The sequence below is a fragment of the Equus asinus genome, unplaced genomic scaffold (assembly GCF_041296235.1).
Source record: "Equus asinus isolate D_3611 breed Donkey unplaced genomic scaffold, EquAss-T2T_v2 contig_803, whole genome shotgun sequence".
In the NCBI taxonomy this organism is placed as follows: Eukaryota; Metazoa; Chordata; class Mammalia; order Perissodactyla; family Equidae; genus Equus; species Equus asinus.
In genome coordinates, this window is record NW_027225520.1 from 3034658 (window position 1) to 3057792 (window position 23135).

General features: G+C 39.1%; 1 pseudogene; it reads right to left on the minus strand.

The window, feature by feature from the left end:
- Positions 1 to 22648, minus strand: part of LOC139044385 (sodium/hydrogen exchanger 9B2-like) — a 42098-nt pseudogene extending 19450 nt beyond the window's left edge.
- Between the last annotated feature and the right edge of the window lie 487 nt (positions 22649 to 23135).

Below are 23135 nucleotides of genomic sequence, written 5' to 3' on the forward strand. Positions count from 1 at the left end.
AGCTCTCTGCCCTCTCACTATTTGCCCAAAAGCAGGACATACATTCATAAAGGTGTCCCCTCTCCTTTTTACCAGGAAGGACAGAAGTTAATCACTGAGACAACTTGGGACACTTATGGGCCCTTATCAGCCCCAAGACAGCACCAGAGGAATTCACATCACAAACTTTGCTAAAACAAGCCCTTATCTACCGTTAGGTCCCCATATGTTTCTTTTCCCACAATTTGCTGCCTCTAGAAGCTCAAAGCTCCTTTATCTTGTGCTTCTCCACATAATTATTGTTCTTTGCTAAAATGCTGAACAAGCCCAAATTCTGACCGCTCCTTTGACTTACTCATCTTTGAGGTCTTGTGTAAGCACAATGCACACGTTAATAAACTGTTTTTCTCTTGTTAGTCTGTCTCTTGTCAGTCTGATTACAGGGCCCCAGTCAACGAACCTGGTGTGGGAAACGGTTTTTCCTCCCCTACAGTTTCAATTATCTCTTGTATTTAAAAAAATGATTACCTCTGTAGTAGTTTTATTTAGCTAGGACAGCTCTCTATTAGGTAATAGTGTGACTGTCAAAAACATTTATCTGTGATAATAGTATACGTTGCAAGATATTACAGTAAATAATTTACTATAAATGTGTAGAAAGTAACTAACCACTTTCAGTCTCCCGTATAGTAAGATTGTTTAAAAGAAAAAAAGACTTCTTGGGCCCCACCTCTGAAAATTCTGATGCAGTAAGTCTGGCCGGGCCTGGGATCCACATTTTAAAGAGGCTCCAGGTAGCTCCTATCCAGATGGTCTAAGGACTGCATTTAGTAGGGCAGGGCAGAGGGTACAGAGTATTGTCAAGTAGGAAGGTTCTTCAGGCTAGCCCCACCCCCACCCCCACCCCTCAGATTATGAAAACCCCAGCAGCCGCTCCCCACGGCCCTCCCTACCCTGCTCCTGTGTGATTTTAATGCAAACTCTGTTGCTCTAAAGCTGTGGTTTCCATTCCCAAAGATTATGATTTAAGTGGCCTAAGGTAGGGCCCACATATGAGTATTTTTAAAAAGTTCCCAGGTAATTATAGTGTGCAGCTGAGGCTGAGAACTATTGTTTTAAAGGTGTATACCAGGAAGCAGGGAGAATGTACGATTGGACAGGTACAGTAGAGTTAAAATAGAGACAAGGGTGTAGATTCGACCTAATTGGTAATAGAGAATCCTTGCTGGTGCTTGAACAAGAAAGTAAGACTATCAAAACAATGCTTTGAGAAGATTAATTCACCAGTGATACACGGTGGGGACTAGACGTAAGGCAACTTCAGGGTGTGGGAAGAGGTGAAGTACTAGGTAATTGGCATACGTCAAATATAGTCATAAAATGGGAGGATAACCATGGGGCAGAGAGACTGAGAACACAAGACTTTCTAAGGTGTGTTCCCACTAAATAATCTGAAGCTAAACTTAGCCCACAATTACATTTTGTCAATAATATGAAATTGCAAATCTTATCTTCCAGTCTTGGAAACAGATTAAAAAGTGAACTTAAATGTGTGCTGTCCCAAAGGATAATAAAGGTGTTGAATAACAGTAGGGAAAAAATGCCTTAAGTTCCTGTTTTATTACTACTTAAAACAAAATATGTCTGTATCAGACAGTTATTAAGTATTAATAAGATACACATTAAAATAATTATTTCCCCTAAAATGTTAAAGACGAGAGAACAGAAACTGTCCCTCCCACTTGGACTACTTTGTCCTTTGTGCTCACTGAAACACCTGCTCACCCTCTGTGCGCAGTCTCGAAGGCTGACCCTCCCGGGTGGCTGCATGCAGAAGCTGTTCTCCTTCTTTCGACTTTGCTCTTTTGAAGCCCCCTCACGCACCTACCACAGTACTTGAGCATTTTATATTTAGAGGGTGAAGGGAGTAAAGACAAGAAGCCACTGGTTTCTCCTTAGGTATAGAACTAACTCTTGGAGTTGCTTTTTCTATTTTAATTTGCCTTAATCAATTATCAAGGAAATATGCCACACTCACAACATCATATCTATGTCGCTAGAGCATAAGAGAACAGCACACATGAACTGATCAGTTTACCTGTGGAAAAGGCCATGCCCAAGCACGTGTTGAAGCCAGTGATGGCCAGAATGTCATCAAAGCTGCCAGCAGCCATGAGTAAGGTCGGGACACCTTTTTCAACACCATAGCCCCCTTCCTGCAAAAGGAGCATTGAAGGCACCACCACAACTGGAGACACAGCACCTAAGACAAAACTAAGCAGGCAGCACTTTAAATATTTATGATAGCATCTTCTTCATTATTACTATTATTAGTGAAATTATAATAACCTCCACTCTTTCAGAGGTTACACTTTAGACAATTACAGTCTTTCAAAGGCAGTGAAGTCCCAAACAGAAACACACGCACAGCTACAAGTTCTACAGAACACTTCTTCTGAGCGTGGCCATGGACAACTTGCGTTGGGACTACGCAGCCTGTCTGAAATCTGTATTTACGGCTGGTCTGGAAGACCTAATGGGGTGAGGCCCCAGGAATCTGCCTTCTATCTAAACAAAACATCCACGGCATGAGGTTTGAAAAACACGGCCATGGACTTTTTGGATTGGAATCCAGTGATGCGAGGCCTTCTATCAGGACCTGGCATGTAAAAATCAGACAACAGATTAGAAGAGGAAGGCCATAGTGACAGTAACAGTGACACTGATAACGGCAGCAGTAGGATAGCAGAAAGCATTTATGAAGCTCACTATGTACCTAACACCATTTTAAGCACTTCACATATATTAACTAATTTAATCCTCACAACCACCCTATGAGGTAGCTACAATCATTATCTTTGTTTTGCAAATGAGGAAATGGAGGCACAAAGAGATTAGGTAATTTGCCGAAGATCACATACTGGAAAGTCAGAGCCGAGATTTGAATCTAGGCAGTATAGCTCGAGAGTGTTAACCGTGAGAAGTAAGTAGTTCTTACTTCTTGCCTACTTATCAGCACCAAATTATTATTATTTTTTTTAAAGATTGGCACCTGTGCTAACATCTGTTGCCAATCTTTTCTTTTTTCTCCCCAAAGCCCCCCAGTACATAGTTGTAGACTGTAGTTGTGAGTGCCTCAGGCTGTGCTATATGGGACGCCAATGCCACCTCAACATGAGCCGTGGGGCTGGCCCCAACACCAAATTCTTACCAAGTACTTTCATATTTATTTACTTCTTATGGCTCTTAAATCTTAGAAGTAGGAACCGGGGGCTGTCCCAGTGGCATAGTGGTTAAGTTCATGTGCTCTGCTTCGGCGGCCCAGAGTTTGCTGGTTCAGATCCTGGTGTGGACCTATATACTGCTCATCAAGCCATGCTGTGGTGGCATCCCACATAGAAGAACTAGAAGGATTTACAACTAGGATATACAACTATATACTGGGCCTTTGGGGAGAAAAAAAAAGAAAAGAGGAAGCTTGGGAACAGATGTTAGCTCAGGGCCAATCTTCCTCACCAAAAAAAAAAAGAAGAAGAAGAAGAAGAAGAAGAAAGAACTAACAGCAGGAGGAAAATACAGCAGAACAGATAATCATAAGAGCCTGGTGAAAGGAGGAGGAGGCCTGTGCTAGGTGTGGATCACCGTTGAGCATTCGTTATCCTTTGTATGGACTTTGAGGAGAGATCTGGCATCTCTCACTGGCATGGAATCAGGCATAATAAAAGTCTATTACTTCCTCAATAGTTTAAATTATTATAAAACTGTCAAAGTTAGCACCTACAAAGACATACACTATATTTTGAAGTTATAATGTTTATATGCTGGTATATTAATAGTCATAATATTATGCTGGAATATCTGTATTGTATTTTCTGATGTCCTTACGAAAATATTATGCATTCACTTATATAGCGTCAGAGAAAGTCCTAAATGTCCGTGTGTATTTTCATACGACAAAGAAAAATCATTACCCCAGTATAAATCCCCATTGCCACGGCAAACCCATTAGGAAGTGGGCAAGAAGAGCAGATGAGCATGCCTCCACAAGACAGGGACCCATGGCTAATCTTACACAGACACCCTTCAGCTTCCTCAGGGCCTGAAATATAAAAATAGACATACGAAATAACCCTCTAAAGACACACAGAGAGAATGACATTAAATGCTTTTTCTTCAGTGTTCAGACTGTCTGGATCATCCATCATGAATTTTCCAGGTAATGAGTTTTATTTAACAAACATTTCAGTGTTCTAAGTGTTTTAGAGTTGGCTTATTAGTCCTCATAGCAACCTATGACACAGGGGATAATATTATCATCATTGTTTAGATTTTCTCATCCAAAAAGGCACAAGTTAAAGCTGTTCTCCAAGATCATGAAATTAGTGAGTGGTGGAGCTTGGTTTGAGCTCGGCCAGGCTGCTTTCAGAGTCTGTGCTCATAACCTCCACACTAGCTGATCTAACCGTCTCGGTGTTGGCCATATGTATAATTTGTGGCCCCAGAATGAACGGGATGTAAAGGCAATCCTCAAGAACATTCATTCCTGCTTTCAAAAGCAAACACGAAAAAAGCACACTTTGAGACTCATTCTGTATGCTAGGCAGTTTTCTGAGCCAGCATAGTTAGTCCTAAACACTCGTATAGGGCTTTCCACACCAAAAATATGATGTCTTCTCTCTCACAACCCTTATTTATAACTACGGCCTGTATCTCTGTCAGAGAAAAGGGGAGCCTTTATTCTTGGTGCTGTCCCTAGATAGACAGTAACTCCACCTTTCTCCAAGAGAGAGTATGGGAACATCTTTTGGGGACAGTCCTGTATGAAATAAATTTCATTCTGTCGTTCTGAATGCTGTGCAAAGTGTCCACATCCATTTCCTAAAGCTCAGTCATTCTAAATACTTGCAATATTGGAAGAACAAAATTCCAAGTCAATAATTAGAAATTTATACTTCAATACCTGTGGATCAAGCCCAAGGCCAGCACGAACCAATATGACAGATAGTGCTATGCTTCTCAAAGCGGAAGACCACTTCTGCTTGATCTGTACGTTATCATTGATGACAGGGATATTTCTGATGAGAAACCCAGCAAGCAGCATGCCTGGGATGGAGAAATCAAACAAATCTTTAGTTTTCAAATACAGAAAATATTTTCAGTACTTTAGATGTAGAAGAGACTATCCCAGGATTATAATCCCAGGAACCACTTCTTTTATGCTTAGTCCTTAGATGAAATTATGTCAAACTTTTAATGAAAAAAAAAATTACAGGAGCTAAGAAAAGGCTTTAATATGCAGATAAAAATGAAAGATTAGAATAATTAATAATTCATTAATAATTGAACCTGAAAGAGAGAAACAGGATGTAGTATTTGGGTAGAAAGTATGATCAAATTCTGAATATAAAATGTTTTAATACAAGGCCCAATTCAGTCATCTCTTTGTATGCAAACAGCAGAAAGATTCTAAAATTATTTACCATGCCAGATTACTTGAAATATCAATACCTATATGGGCTCTATTTTACCTATTTTCAAACCAGATAATTTAATAAAAAACATATAACCTGCTTTGCAAAGGCTTAGAAGTGAGTTATCATGAAATAGACATTGTTCTGTCATGTCAGCTGGTGACTCTTCTTTCCTTCAGCCATTCAACATTTATCAAATGCCTTCGGTACTTTCGACACTATAGTAGGTATTAGAGATATTGCAATGAACAAAGGCTCAGTACTATCCCTCAACAAGCTTTCAGTCTATGGGGGCAACCTCAATTTTATGGAAGCATGAGGAGGCCTTATACAAGCTGAGACAAGGAAGGGTGAGTCAGCAGGGGCCAAAGAAGGGGAAGGGGAATGAAGAAGGGGCTGGAGAAGTTGAGAAGTTTCTGGGAGAAATAACAGTTTCTTCCAAGGTATGAAGGGAAAGTGTGACACATTCTGGGAACTGCAAGTAGTTGAGTGTGCCTGAGGAAGCCGGGTAGTTTGTCAGAGAATCCTGCCCTCCCTGATACCACATGCCCAGATAGGGGAAGGATTTCTCCTCAGAGACTGCAAGCCGTCCACACTCTGTTCTTCTCCAGCAGGACTCTTTTCTTACCACGTCCTTATATGGACCACACTTCAAAGGACTAAATAAATTTACTAACTTTGGGTTGTTTTATATGTAAGCTTATGAGAATAGAGATGAATTACAAGTATAGCTTTTTGTGACTTGTTCCAGACACCATTAGGCAAGGAAGCATCTCTTCCAGGCATTTCTCATTGCTGCCATTTAATCTAGAAGAAGTTATGAATTCTGCAGTCATGATCTTTCTAGAATTTTTGAAAGTAAGAACCAGCCTACAATAGCTGTTTTTAAAAGAATAATAATATATTTGCTCATGATAAAATTAAACCATGACAGACAATGTAAAGTGACCAGTACATGTCCTACCCCAAGTGCAACTTTCCAGCTTCATTCCCCAAAGGTTTCCACTGTCCAGAGTTTTCTGTGCCCTTCCAGAAAGTTTCTCTACCTATTAAAGCATGCTTCTCTGTGTGTGTGTACGTGTGCTCTTTTGCACTGGACACAAATGAGAGCATGTTTAAATACCATTGTATAATCTGTTTCTTTTCCACTTAACAATATATCGTGGACATATTCCCAATGATGCACATATATATTTGCCTTGTTTTTTTTAATAGTTGGAATAGTTTCTCGTTGTGTGGAAGTACCATAATTTTTGGACTAAGTAAGGGACTTGAAGGAACTTTCCAGACTTTTCATTACAAACAGTGCTGAAATGAGCACAGTATTTATTAACTGCATGCCAGACCCTTACTCTACCCTGGTAATGCAGAGGCGAGCTACACCAACATGGGCCTTGTCCACATAGAGCTTACATATTTGTAGGTTTGTGCAAGTATATCCATAGGATAATTCTTAGCAGTGGAAATGTTAGGCTCCAGGGTACAGTGTATATCATTTTTATAGATATTAATGAATTACCAGCCAAAAATGCTGCACTAACCTTACATTTCATTAATTTGTCAACAGTTCTTTACTGAAACTTAAAATGTGAATCTAAACCAGCCCTAAATTGATTATAGCATACAACTACCTGAAATCAAAAGGAATAATAGTCTAATAAGAACTCACAAATATGTAGGAGTTTCTTTTGGAGTTTTGGAGGGGATGAAGGAGCATTTTTCATTTCTGAGATGAATGTACAAACAATTTCCCTGAGACAGTTCTGTTTGCCGATGGCCTCCGTTGATGTGGCCACCTGACTGTGATTAGGAAGGCGCCCCCTCTGGCCTCTGAGCCCCTGGGGGGGGCCTTTCCCTTGGGTGTGGAGAAAAGAATACCTTCTTTGATAAGGAGTATTCTTCTTTCCTCCTTAATTTCTATTACGGAAATTTTTTAAAACATGCAAAAATTATCAATACATGGCCAATCTTATTTCATCTACTCTCAAGTTATTTTGAAGCAAATCATTATTGAAAAAAATTTCCAGCAACCCAGACCATCAGCAAAGGAAACAGTGTCCTAGGAAAGTTGTTTTCACATTCATTTTTGGAATAAAAAATGCTCCTTCATCCTCCATCTCTGGCAATTATTTCAATGAATTTTTAAAAATATGGAATAGGAGATCACCACACATGTCTGTCTTAACAAGTCTTCTTTATGGATTCAGATAATGTTTCAGTTTTAGATACTGGCCCTAATACGCTAAGAGCCAGTAAACTTCTGTCACAAGCGTACCACTATAGAAAGGGATGGTAAGACACATTACGTACGTGACTTTTAAGAATGATTTCAGTGACCTCAGGAGATTTCATGTAATCACAAAGCCCAAGGATTTATCATTTTGCAACATGTGTATTTTGATTGTTGCAATAACAGGCATGGAGTGGAAAAGAGAAGGATGAGGTGTAAAGGGCCTTTTCATGGCGTCTAGAACAGTAGTCCTCAACTTAGGTTGCATATTAGAATCACCTGGGGAGCTTTTAAAAATTCTGATACCCAGGGCTACTCCATTCAATTAGTTCAGAATCTCTGGGGTGGGTCCCAGGCATCAGCTTTTTAAAAAATTTCCCAGATGATTCCTACGTGCAGCCAGGTTTGAAAACTTATGATTTTTCTGTGGAAAGTGTGGTCTTTGAGCTTATTAGAAAGGCAGAATCTCAGGCCTCACCCCAGACCTACTGAATTAGAGTCTGCATTTTAACAAGATCCAAGGTCATTCTCTGGATAATAAAGTGTGAGAAGCTCTGACTTAGATGCAGGGGTTAGTAAACATTTTCTGTAAAGGGCCATACAAGAAACACTGCAGGCTTTGTGGGCCACATGGTGTCTGTTATAAGTTCTCAGCCCTGCCACTGTAGTATAAAAGCAGCCACAGACAATATGTAAATGAATGAGCATGAGTGTGTTCCAATAAGATCTTATTTACAAGAAGAGATGGTTTGCCAACCCTTTATCATAGCACACAGGCATATTTAGAAACAGCCCCCCTTTTGTTTTTTGGTGAGGAAGATTTGCCCTGAGCTAACATCTGTGCCAAGCTTCCCCTATTTTGTATGTGGGACGCCACCACAGCATAGCTGACAAGGGTGTAGTCCACAGCCAGGACCGGAACCCACGAACCTGGGCCACTGAAGCAGAGTGCACGGAACTCAACCACTACACCACCGGGCTGGCCTAGAAACAACCCATTGTCATAATAATTCAATTAAAAACTTTAACAAAAAGCACCCATGATAAACAATATGAATTAAGTGAAATAACTTGAATTTTACCTAAATTGAAAAATATATTGAGAAACAGTGTAGAGTAAGATGTAAATAATTCTACTTCTTTTTACATTTAGTTTCAATTGCTCACCACAAATTCACAAGAAAATAATTTTGGTCTATGTTAAGCAATCCTGAGGTCCTCACTAATAGAAAAAAATTTTTACTTAGGAAATGTGTGTGTGTGGGGGGGTCTGGCCCTGTGGCTGAGTGGTTAAGTTCATGCACTCTGCTTTGGCAGCCCAGGGTCTCACTGGTTCGCATCCTGTGCACTGACCTAGCACCGCTCATCAGGCCATGCTGAGGTGGTGTCCCACATAGAGGAACTGGAAGAACCGACAACTGGAATATACAACTATGTACTGGGGGGCCTTGAGGAGAAGAAGAAAAAAAAAAAAGAAGATTGGCAACAGATGTTAGCCGAGGGCCAATCTTTTGAAATAAAAAAAGGAGATGTGTGCAAATATGCATGTGTAAAAGGTACATGGTTTTTAAATAAAACTTAATGATTTATAAATCTGTGAGAAAGGGACACAAAATGTCTTTTGTGGTATACTGAAAGTAGTACACTGAAATTTTGTAATATGGAATTTTTAAAAGAAACATTAAAGATATAATACCTAGTTTTAAGACTAATTTTTACGTGTCGTATCTGCACAGTTCTCATGGCCTCTGGAAGAATAGTTTTGTAATACATGTTGGAACTTCACTCGTTTGTCAATGATGTGAGTGACTGACAACATATTAAGCCCTGGGCTGCAGCATTTGCTGATTTCTGTATTACAGATACTTCTACCAGGGCTGATGTTAACCTACCAACCTGACGTCATTGAACGTGGAGCTGGGAACAGATGGGCAGTGACACACCGTGATATAGTATTTCCATAATCTCAAGAGGAGAGATAAGAGGAAAATGTAGTAAAATAATTAAGAAGTGATTGGTTTTGAGTATTGCTCTTGTGTTTAATGCAAGTTATTTAATTGTAAGTATATATAATTTAATTTTCAAATTGCTGTTTACCAACTGGCTCATAAAACTCATCACAATTTAACAATCAGCTTTAAGGGCCAGCACAGCAAATACAGAAATAGTTTATTCCTTTATTTCCCAAACTACTATTTTAAAAATATGATTTACTCTGAAGGACACAGGAAGTGTTTGGTACTTACCAAGAAGAGGAGGCAGTGGAGGCAATGTAGGTAACTTAATGAGCCCCAAAAGTTTCCCTCCAAAGATGGCACAATAGAACAGGATTATAATTCCAAATAGGTTTCCTCCAGGAAGACATTCACTGCCAGTAATTGACCACACTACAGCCCACAGAAGAACAAGGATGGTAACTGAAATAAACCAGGAAAACTTCTATCAATAAGTTGTCATATGTCGGTTTTGATATAATCTAAAAGTTTTTAAAAATAAATACTGAATACACATACAAATATTTACAACCATGTGTAAGTTTTGAAGAACACCAGTGATATGAACAACTGGGTAATTACCAACCATCTGAAGAAATAGGATACTACCAGTGCCTTGAAGGCACCTCTGTGTTCCTCTTAATCCCATCCCCCATCGCCTTCCACACTGCTACAACTACTACCTTGAACTTTTTTCTTTTTACCATTCCCTTATTATTCTTTTTAATTTTACTATAAATATATCAGTAGTTAATAAAAAGAGAAACAATCACTATCTTTAACCTCTTCACAGGAGCATGAGAATACTTGAACAACCACACTCCCCTATTTTAGCTCTGCCTTGAATTAAACATTATCATTGTTTCTCTTCTATGTTGACGTTTGTTTAGAATTACTCAGATACTTACCTTTTTGGGGGGGACATCATTCATTGTGGCACCTCAAACCTTTCCTCTGGGACAATCATCTGGTTACCTGAAGTATTTGCTTTAGTAGAGGCATTTCTGTTAGAATGCAAAATATGTTTCCCTGTTTCAAAAACCTTGTGTTCTACAAAATCAGACACTGAAAACAAAAAGACTTATGGGAAAAACAGAGTTGGAGCAGACGACCCAAAACTCAAAACTCAAAACTTGTGACCAAAGCACTAAAAAACAGTAACAATTCTAATACAGTATCAGCACAGTTAAATCTCTACTGACATCGCATCTAAAGTCAGTCTCTTCTTTGCAGACTTAAACCCTGGAACCACACTTCCTTTTTCCCGAGATGTAGAATCTTGAGGGCATTTGCTTTAAATAGAGAGCAGCTCCATCAAAATCTTATGCAGATTGTAGCTTATTCATCAAACAAAGGTTTGTTTGTTTTTAACTGAGGGAAAAGTGTTGGCAGCTTCTTCACCTGTACTGTCAGCTTCTTCATCCACGTGTGGTTTCATTAGATAGCTTAACATTGTGGGAAGTTTCAAAAGTCTTTGAAGCCCCTAAACCAGCAACTAACTGCCCAAAAAGAACGCACTTTCACAGAGATTTCAGCTTTTTAAAAGGTCCTCAAGTTGATAAGGCTTTATCTTTAATTGTAAGAAAACATCTATCTGATTTTTGTTTTCAATTCACTTTGTATTCACTTGCTATTGCTTGATGATGAAAAATACTAAGGTGACAGGAAAAATTATGTACAAAAATGCAAATTCCATCTGGCACTCACACAATTCCCTATTTACCATCGCATAAGAGCTAATTGATGGTACAGAAACTCTCTGTAGCAAAGCATGTTATGTTTCTCATAAGGCTCTGTTGGTAGTAAAGTCTTAGTTTTGTCTGAAATTATCTTCATTTTCATTCTTAAGACAGAGTTTTTCTGCATATACAATTCTAGGTTGAGAGTTACTTTCTCTCAGGTCCTTGAAAATATTACTCTTTGGCTTTCTGGCTTTCATTGCTGCTTTTACGTCTAATTTCTGCTTTTTTAGGGAATTCTTTTTCTTTGGCTGTTTTTAAGATTTTTTCCTTTTCTTTGGTTTTCTGCAATTTCAGTTTGATGTATTTAGGTATGACTTCCTTTCGGTTTGCTTGGGATTTAAGTTTTTCACTAATTCTGGAAAATTCTCAGTCTTCATTTCTTCAAATATTTCCTCTTCTCCATTCTCTATTCTCTTTTTCTGGAACTAAGATCAGACCGTCATACTCTTCTCCATGTTGCTATCCCTCATTTTCACATTTTCCATCTTTGTGTGAACTGCATTCTAGATAATCTCTTCAGATCTCTTACTAGTTCACCAATTCTCTTGTCACTTAACCCACTGCTTCATCTATCCACTGAGTTTTACATTTCAATTACTGTACTATATCTTTCATTTCTAGAAATTCGACTTGGTCGTTAGCAAAATGTTTATTTTTTAAAAATAGTTCCTTGTTTTGTACTTATATTTGCTATCTCCTCTTTAATTTCTTTACAGATACCAAAAATATTTTCTATTCTATTTTCTGATAATGCAAATTTTTGAAATCTCTGTTTCCTTGTGCATGTTGTGATCTTTTAAAATTTGTTGTGACAGTGACCTCTTCCTTGGAACTTTACCTTTGGGGATTGTTGGAACCTTAGGTTGAATGTGAGTTTTCCTGGATCGGATCTGCATTTGCTTCTACCATGTGCTTAGAAGCTTCCAATCTGGGATCACTTTTAGATATATTTTCAGCTTGTGTTTTTTATGTGAATTTGGAGCACAGATCAGCATGGAGTTACACATTTTTAGTGGGACGCTCCTCTCCCCCAGCCAGCACCATAGTTGAGATAGGTGTGGGTGCAGGCCCCATCTGCAGCTGCCACGCTGGGCTCCAGCTTTGTGTGGGTGAGGGAGGATGAATGCTCCTGAGACTTCTGCCCACCTGGACCAGCTCCAGCGCAGCCCCCTATGCTCTCAGGGCCTCAGAATGACTCTCAAGCTCACAGGTGTTTTGCAGAAGCCTCCAGGGTGAAGGCCAGCTTGAGTGCATATTTATCTCCTCTGCTCAGTTTGGTTTTGGTGTCCAATGACTTCCTGTTTTCTTCACAGAAAAAAGGTACATTTAAAAAGACTTAAAATACTGTTTTCATCTTGGCATAAGTGAGAGAATTGTTCACTGAATCTTGTCTACCATACTGCTAGAGACTGAATCTAATGCCCCAGTTTTTACATCCTCACAGAATTCTTCCTGATTTTCTAGGCTTATGATGATGTTATAATGAAATAAATAACTTAAGGCCTTCAGTATTTTCCAGTTGGCTATAGGGGCTGAAATTTCTATACAGTATTGAAGGTATAATGGGAAAGTAGGAATTACCAGCTACTAAATTTTACTGTATCACAGCATGAACCTGATTTTATACTAAATTCAGCAAGGTAGTTTTCTACTTCAAGACCACTTTTAAAAAAAATCTCTAATTTTCCTTTCCTCTCCCATACTCAAAATTCAGTTCTAAATACACAGTAAATATATGTGTATAAGGTTTCTCTAAATCATCTTTAATTTAGTTAATAATTTACTTCTCATTTATGATTTTGGAAAATCATTTTTTCACATGTAAGATTGACTTCTTAAGACAAATACTTATGTATTCTAAATGGGCACAGGAAGGAGTACAGGAGAAAGCCCTCTTGTGAGCCTCAGGAACAGAAGTACAGAAAACAAGAGAAGAGGCGCTCACACACGTGAGTCCACTTCTCAGGCAGCTGATGGACAACGATTACAGAACTCAAAACAGTGAGTCTCCAGACCACATCGTTCATTTACACCTTTCCTATGTCAATCTGTATCAGTTTTCCTGTAAATGTTTTAACTAGAAATGTGCCATAATTTGAAGGGTAAAAGTTTAAAAAAATAATAAAAAGGACAGAAAAGGTATTAAATTATCTGTTGCCTTATGAACTAGTGTACATTTTGGAACCTGGTTTTCTCCATGTGTTTTAAATAAAGTTTGAGATTTTTTTCTCATGCTAGTTTAGAAAATTAACTAATTTCAGTAAAAACATATTCAGAGTCTAAAGTATAACATACCATTGTTCCAGTTGAGAATGGTAAAATGTCTTTCATTTTCATTTCGTGAGCTTCAGAGCGTACATACACACACAGGTACATTCACACACTTCTTTTTTGAACAAAAAACAGCATTACTGAATCTGAACATCCATTTATTAATCAAATTGATATCAGCTTAATGTTTGGCTGCCTCCAAAGACCAAATCCATTCCTAAAAGACAAATATACCCCAACTCTAACAATATCCAAAATTGTGCTGAGATAAATTCTCAAGGAAAAATCTTCCAAATATTTTGTTTTTTTAAAATTGAGATTCATAATAGTTTGCATCATTGTGAAATTTCAGTTGTACATTATTTCTTGTCTGTCACCACATAAGTGCTTCCCTTCATCTCGTGCCCACCCTCCAGCCCCCTTCCCCTGGTAACCACTGAACTATTTTCTTTGTCCGTGTGTTTGTTTATGTTCTGCATATAAGTGAAATCATATGGTGTTTGTCTTTCTTAGTCTGGCTTATTTCGCTTAGCAAATAATACCCTGCAGGTCCATCCATGTTGTTGCAAATGGGAAGATTTTGTCTTTTTATGGCTTAGTAGTATTCCATTGTATATATGTACCACATCTTCTTTATCCAGTCATTGGTCGTTGGGCACTTGGATTGTTTCCATGTTTGGCTATTGTGCATAGCGCTGCAATGAACACAGGGGTGCATATGTTACTTTGGATTGTTGATTTCAAGTTGTTTGGGTAGATACCCAGTAGTGGCATAGCTGGGTCACATGGTAGTTCTATTTTTAGTTTTTTGAGGAATCTCCATACTGTCTTGCATAGTGGCTGCACCAGTTTGCATTCCCGCCAGCAGTGGATGAGGGTTCCCTTTTCTCTACATCCTGTCCAACATTTGTTGTTTTTGGTCTTGGCAATTACAGCCATTCTGACTGGTGTAAGGAGATATCTCATTGTAGTTTTGATTTGTATTTCCCTAACAATTAGTGATGTTGAGCGTCTTTTCACGTGCCTGTTGGCCATCTGTATATCTACCTTTGAAAATGTCTGTTCATATCCTCTGCCCACTTTTTGATCGGGTTGTTTGTTTTTGTTGAGGTGTGTGAGTTCTTTATGTACTTTGGATATCAACCCCTTGTTTGATAAATGATTTGCAAATATTTTCTCCTAGTTGGTGGGTTGTCTTTTCATTTTGTTGATGGTTTCCTTTGCTTTGTAGAAGCTTTTTAGTCTGATGTAGTCCCATTTGTTACCTTTTTCTTTTGTTCCCCTTACCCGAGTAGACACGGTATTCAAAAAGATGTGGCTAAGACCAAAGTCAAAGAGTGTACTGCCTGTTTTTTCTTGTAGGGGTTTTACGGTTTCAGTTCTTACATTCAAATCTTTAATCCATTTGGAGTTAATTTTTGTGTGTGGTGAAAGATAATGGTCTACTTTCATTCTCTTGCATGTAGCTGTCCAGTTTTCCCAACACCATTTATTGAAGAGACTTTCCTTTCTCCATTCTTTGCTCCTTTGTCAAAGATTAACTGTCCATAGATGTGTGGTTTTATTTCTGGGCTTTCAATTTTGATCCATTGATCTGTTTGTTTTGGTGCCACTACCACGCTGTTTTGATTACTGTAGCTTTGTAGTATGTTTTAAAGTCAGGGTTGTGATACCTCCAGCTTTGTTCTTTTTTCTCAGGATTGCTTTGGCTATTTGGGGTCTTTTGTTGTTTCATATAAATTTTTGAATTCTTTGTTCTATTTTTGTGAAGAATGTCATTGGGATTCTGATTGGGATTCCACTGAATCTGTAGATTGCTTTAGGTAGTATGGACATTTTGACTATGTTTCTTCTTCCAACCCATGTGCATGGAAAATCTTTCCATTTCTTTACATCTTCCTCAATTTCTTTCAGTAATGACTTATAGTTTTCAGTGTACACATCTTTCACCTACTTGGTTAAGTTTATTTCTAGGTATTTTATTCTTTTTCTTGCAGCTGTAAATGGGATTGTATTCTTGATTTCTTTTCCTGCTAGTTCATTGTTAGCGTATAGGAATGCAACTGATTTTTTAAAATTGATTTTGTACCCTGCAACTTTGCTGTAGTTGTTGATTATTTCTAGGAGTTTTCTGGTGGATTCTTTAGGGTTTTCTATATATAGAATCACATCATCTACAAATAGTGAAAGTTTCACTTCTTCCTTTCCAATTTGGATTCCTTTTCTTTTTCTTGCCTAACTGCTCTGGCCAAAACCTCCAGTAATATGTGGAATAAGAGTGGTGAGAGTGGGCACCATTGTCTCGTTCCTGTTCTCAGAGGAATGTCTTTCAGTTTTTCCCCATTGAGTATGATGTTGGCTGTGGGTTTGTCATATATGGCCTTTATTATGTTGAGGTACTTTCCTTTAATACCCATTTTATTGAGAGTTTTTATCATAAATGGATGTTGGCTCTTGTGAAATGCTTTCTCTGCATCTATTGAGATGATCATGTGATTTTTATTCCTCATTTTGTTAATGTGGTGTATCACACTGATTGATTCATGGATGTTGAAGCATCCCTGCGTCCCTGGAATGAATCCCACTTGATCATGGTGTATGATTCTTTTAATGTATTGCTGTATTCAGTTTGCCAATATTTTGTTGAGGATTTTTGCATCTAAGTTCATCAGTGATATTGGCATGTAGTTTTCCTTCTTCGTGTTGTCTTTGTCTGGTTTTGGTATCAGGGTAATGTTGGCCTCACAGAATGTGTTAGGAAATGTTCCCTCTTCTTCAATTTTTCAGAATAGTTTGAGGAGAATAGGTACTAAATCTTCTTTGAATGTTTGGTACAATTCTCCAGAGAAGCCATCTGGTCTTGGACTTTTGTTTTTTGGGAAGTTTATGATTACTCTTTCAAGCTCTGTACTTGTGATTGGTCTGTTCAGATTCTGTTTCTTATTGATTCAGTTTTGGGAGGTTATATGAGTATAGGAATCCATCCATTTCTTCTAGGTTATCAAATTTGTGGGCATACAGTTTTTCACAATAGTCTCTTATAATCCTTTGTATTTCTGCCGTATCTGTTGTAATTTCTCTTTCATTTCTAATTTTATTTATTTGAGCCTTCTCTCTTTTTTTCTTGTTGAGTCTGGCTAAGGTTCTGTCAATTTTGTTTATCTGCTCAAAGAACCAGCTGTTAGATTCATCAATCCTTTTTACTGCTTTTTTAGTCTATATTTCATTTATTTCTGCTTTGATGTTTATTATTTCCCTCCTTCTGCCGACTTTGGGCTTTATCTGTTCTTCTTTTTCTAGCTCTGTTAGCTGTATGTTAAGATTACTTATTTGAGATTTTTCTTGCTTGTTGAAGTGGGCCTGTGTTGCTATGAATTTCCCTCTCATGACTGCTTTTGCTGCATCCCATAAGAATTGGTATGTTGTATTTTCATTTTCATTTGTCTCCAGTTATTTTTTAATTTCCTCTTTGATTTCTTCAATGATCCAATGGTTGTTCAATAGCATGTCCACATATTTCCGACTTTCCCAGTTTTGTTCTTGTGGTTGATTTCTAGCTTCCTAGCATTGTGGTCAGAAAAGATGGTTGGGATGATTTCAATCTTCTTGAATTTATTGAGGCTGCCTTGCTATCCAACATATGGTCTATCTTTGAGAATGTTCCATGGGCACTTGAGAAGAACGTATATTCCGCTGTTTTTGGATGGAATGCTCTATATATGTCCATTAACTCCATCTGGTCAAGTGTTTCATTTAAATCTGCAATTTCCTTGTTGAATTTCTGTCTGGATGATCTGTCCCTTGAAGTAAGTGTGGTGCTGCGGTCCCCTACTGTGATTGTGTTGCTCTTAATTTCTCCCTGTAGGTCTGTTAATAATCGCTTTATGTACTTTGGTGACCCTGTGCTAGGTGCATATATATTAATAAGTGTTATGTCCTCTCGATGGAATTTCCCTTTTATCGTTAAATACTGCCCCTCCTTGTCTCTCATTGTCTTTTTTAACTTGAAGTCTGCCTTGTCTGATAAAAAGTATGGCAACCCCTGCTTTCTTTTGTTGGCCATTAGCTTGAAGTATTGTCTTCCATCCCTTCACTCTAAGCCTATGTTTGTCTTTGTAGCTGAGGTGCGTTTCCTGGAGGCAGCATATTGTTGGGTCTTGTTTTTTAATCCATCCAGCTACTCTATGTCTTTTGATTGGAGAGTTCAGTCTATTTACATTTAGAGAGATTATTGTTATATGAGGGCTTAATGCTGCCATTTTATCTCGTTTTCTAGTTGTTCTATGATTCCACTGTTTCTCTTCCTTTCCATTTCTGACTGCCATTTCATTTTGTTGGTTTTCCAAGAGGGATTTCTCAGTTCTCTCTCTTTGTGAATTGTGGTTTTGCTCTGATTTTTTTGTTTAGTGGTTACCGTGAGGATTGTATGAAAGATATTGGAGATGAGACAGTCCATTTTCTCATAGCCTCTTATCGCCATTAACCTAAGCAAGTTCCTTCCATTTCCTCTCCCCTTCTGGGTAATTGCTGTTACACAATGTTCTGTTTTTAATTTCCTGAGTTTGTGGCTAAGTTGAAGTGTTTATCATTGCTTCTGATGCTTTCTTTCCCTTTCTCTTTTAAGTTGTAATTGAGTCTTTACCTTCCTATTCTGGTAGAGAGCTGCAGGTTTCTGATCATGTCTGTCTATTTACCTTCTTGCTCAGAGCTTTGTAGACCTTCGCCTTTTTGTTGCCAGTGTGAGGGCATCTTTAATTATTTCTTGTAGGGGAGGTCTGGTGGCAGTGAACTCCCTCAGCTTTTGTTCATCCAGGAAAGCTTTCACTTCTCTATTGTATCTGAGGAAAAGTTTTGCTGGATAGAGTATTCTTGGCTGAAAGTTTTTGTCTTTCAGTATTTTGAATATATTATTCCATTCTCTCCTAGCCTGTGAGGTTTCTGCTGAGAAATCTGCTGAAAGCCTGACGGGGCTTCCTCTGTAGGTTATCTTCTTGTACCTTGCTGCTCCTAATATTCTTTGTTTATCCCAAACTTTTGCCGTTTTTACTATTATATGCCTTGGAGAGGGTCTTTTCACATTGATAAAGTTGCGCATACGATTAACTTCATTTATCTGTAAATCTGAAACCATCCCCATGTTTGGGAAGTTCTCAGCAATTATTTCTTTGAATAAGCTCTCTGCTTCTTTCTCCCTCCCTTCTCCCTCTGGGATACCTATAATCCTTATGTTGCTTTTCCTAATTGAGTCAGATATTTCTTGAAGAATTCCTTCATTTTGAAAAAATCTTAGTTCTGTCTCCTCCTCCACCTGTAGAATTTTTACATTTTTATCCTCAAGAAGACTAATTCTTTCCTCCATAAGATCAATTCTATTTCTTAATGATTCTAGATTATTATTTGTGTTTTTCATATCCAGAATTTCTGCTTGATTTTTTTTATAGTTTTAATCTCTTTGGTGAAGAGATCCATTTTGTTGCTGGGCTCCTTGAACTGTCTTTCTGTGTTTTCTTGTAAATCGTTGAGTTTCCTTATGATGGCTATTTTGAATTCTCGGTCATTTAGCTTGTATATTTCTGTATCTTCCATGTTGGTTTCTGGAGAATTGTCATTTTCCTCCTGGTCTGAATTGTTGCTGCAGTTTCTCATGGTGTTTGATGAACTAATCTTTTGTTGTGGCATTTGTGGTATTCTTAGGATGCAGATTCCCCCTGTTACCGCTAGCGGGGAGCAGGAGTAGTGTTTCTGGCCGTACCCCATCTGCTGGAAGCTGTGGGGGTATTATGGGTGCTTGCCCCAGCCTGGGATGCATTCAGGCACTTGTGTGGACTGTCCTTGTCAGGCGGGGCTTCCTCACTAGGCTAGGGCCACTCTTTGGTGCCTCAGGGGCACTCTGAGCTCCCCCTCTCCACCGGAAAGTGATCACCAGTGGGCTCAAAGCTACCTCACCTATTCCCACAGCTGCCTGGGACATGTTCCCTCTTTGGGAGCACTCATGTGTGCCTGGAAGTGTTTGTCCCAGCACAAAAATCTGCTGAGGTCCCTTATGATCCACAGTCCGTGGTGCTACTGAGCTTGGTGGGCAGGGCTTCCAGGCAGAGACCTGAGCTATGGCTGCTCCTTGACAGCCCTGGGGCATGGTGGGCTCCCCCTCCCCACCAGGAAAGTAAGTGCATGTGGGTTCAAAGCTGCCACACCTATTCCCACAGTTGCCTGGACTGGTTACCTCTTTGGGAGCACAGCTGCACTGTGAGCATTCATGCACACCTGCGAAGTATTTGCCCCAGCTTGGAAATCTGCTGAGGTCCCTGTTTACGATCTGCAGTCCGTGGGGCTGCTGAGCTTGGTGGGCAGGGCTTCCCTGCTGGGACCTGGGCTATGGCTGCTCCTTTACCGCACAGGGGTGTGGTGGGCTCCCTCTCTCCACTGGGAGATCAACCACGAGTGCAGGCTAAGGGTTACCGCCGCCTCCTCTTATGGTTGCCCTGCTGCGTGTTCCCACTTTCCAGGTGCTTGCACCAGGTTGGAGTGTTCGTGTTGCATGCACAGGGTTAGCGGGGAGAACAGGGTGTGCTCACCTGTCTCCATCACTTCCTGGGGGGCCAGTCCACCCACCCTCAGATTTATAGCTGCGTGTGTCTCTCAGGCATCCTGTTGTGCTGTGTGGGTTTCCTCTGTTGGTCAGTAAGTGTCCATTTAGTTATAACTCAAAAGGGAGAGCGAGGAAGGGACTAGCTCACTCAGCCATATTGCTGACGTCACTCCTCCCAAATGTTTTAAGTAATAGCAGCTCTATGGGAATAAATTGAATTGCAAACGAGGATTCTTCCTTATAAAATGATGTGACATTTGGAAGTGTAGCTGTGTTGGCTTAAACCTTAGTTGCATTACTTAACAGTAATAACAACCAACATTTATGTAATGCTTTTCTGTTTACAACTGATTTCTCAATCACTTTTCTCATTGGAGGTCTAACATAATCCTGTGAGATTACTCTGACGCAGAAGAGGAAAAGGTCCTTGATCTCTGCTCTTTTCCTCTTTCTGACAGCTGGAATGGTGGTGACCACAGTGCTCTTGGAAGCCCTCCATGTTGAAGATGGTGGAGCTTTTCAGCCTGGGCCCCTAGTGACTGTGTGGAATAAAGACACATACCATTGTGAATTGTTCACCCAGTAACTTTTTTTTTTCTTTTCAGAAGGGAAGCCCACCCGTTTCTACTCTCCCCTTTTTTTCTTTAAGATTTTATTTTTCCTTTTTCTCCCCAAAGCCTCCTGGTACATAGTTGTGTATTTTTAGTTGTAGGTCCTTCTAATTGTGGCATGTGGGACGCCGCTCAGTGTGGCTTGATGAGTGGTGCCATGTCTGCGCCCAGGATCTGAACTGGTGAAACCCTGGGCCACCAAAGTGGGGCTTGCCAACTTAACCTCTCGGCCATGGGGCCGACCCCTCTTTTTTTTTTAAATATGGTTTTAAGGTATCCTTTTTTTGGTGAGAAAGATTGGCCCTGAGCTACCATCTGTTGCCAATCTTCCTCTTTTTTCTTGTTTTTTTCCTCCTCAAAGCCCCAGTACGTAGTTGTATATCCTAGTTGAAGATCTTTCTAGTTCTGCTGTGTGGGACGCTGCCTCAGCATGGCTGGATGAGGGGTGCTACGTCTGCACCCACGATCCGAATGGTGAAACCCTGGGCTGCTGAAAGGGAGCATGTGAACTTAACCAGTACACCACCTGGCTGACCCCACCTAGTAGTTTTTATGTGTGAGAGAAATAAACTTCTTTTTGTCCTTTAAACCATATTATTTGAAATCTTTCATTATATGACAACTTCATCTTTTACCATCTTTCTGAATTCACCCGTACCATTTACATACCATTTGTTATCACTCTATCCAGTAAACCATGTGGAGGCAAGCAAATGTTTGTCTCAGTCTTTGCAAATGAGTTGATTCAGTTGGTGTTTCCTGCAGCCTTTTTTCACTGCTACTCAATAGGTTACTTCCTTCTGTTGGTTCATTTCCCTCTGTACCTTTGAGGTTCATAACTGTCTCCTCCTGTGTTTAAAGCAATTAAAAAAATACTTAAAACTGTACATTTGCTGTCCATTTTTATACTCACTGAGCCACCACATCACGAATAAAATTTCCATTATTAGAATTAAGGGTAACAGTTCATAGGGGAAATATACAGCTTCATTTCTAGCTAATCAGCTACTGCTTGGAACAAGAACTCTCTTAGGGGTGTTTACCACTGAGTCACTATTGTAGCATTATAAATGCCTGAGTCACATACAATGTCATTACATTTGCAATACTGTTTAAAAATTAGCCTATTTAAGATATGATTCAAAGCAATAGTTGGTAAATATATCAAAGTGGTTCAGAAAAAAAATAACTATCTGTGATGAAAAACAATTCACATTCATTCATCTACTTAAATTTAAGCAATAAAAACAGAGAGGGAAGAAACCAGAAGCATTCTAGGGTTTAGGCTGCGAACACAAAGCATTTCACAGGCTCTCTATTTCTGCAGTTTTATGTAGGGCTAGCTGCTAAAATGACTGGGAAAATTGGTAGTCACACCTACTGTACAAGCTTGGGGATTAAGAATGGGAGAATTGTTAACTGAGTGACAGAGAACGAAGAGGACACGTTGCTATCATAGATTTGGAAGTCCCTTCCTTAAGGAAATGGTTGAGACGGTCTACACTTGATCACAGATTTACCTGGGTTTCTTGATCCGTAGAGGCTATGTTATTCATCTCTGTGGATGGTGCCAAATCTTCATGTTCAATTGTCTTATCTTCATTCTCCATGATTGATAATTAAGAGTAAGATGATAGAGGGAAAAGGAACAAGATCTGTTCTGAAGGAGAAACAGTATAGATATAGAATAGCAATTTGGGATTTAAATAAATGAATCAGACAGCAATTTGAGCCATTTAAAGGAATGAATTGTACTTATTTTTCCCCTTAGAACTCTGAATGGCTAAGATATTTTAGATTATTCTTAACTTTCAATTGCTAATCTTTTCTTTGATTACAATATATTATCCTATTGCTTATCTACCTTTTTATCTCTCTTAAAAAAGCCCTTGTTGACCATCATATGTTCATGATTTCTCTCCCATCCTGTTTTTTGAGTTATACTTTACACATTCCAGGCAATATTACTGTTAAATTGTCCTCTGTAATGGGCCAACTTGATGAAGCAGGAAAGCTCCAGGTAATTTTCCAATGTTGATAGAGGAAATGAGTCACCAAAGAGAAATCTATGGACTCCATCATTTTCAGAGAAACCAGAGTCACTAATTCCTGCCCGGCTCTTATTTCTGAATTAAAGTAAAAAAATACAACATTGATTGAGTAGCCACAATGTCTTAGACACTATAAGTGCTATGGTAGTCTCCTGCTGGTTATTATGGGTAACTCAAAGATTGCCAAAACACATTCT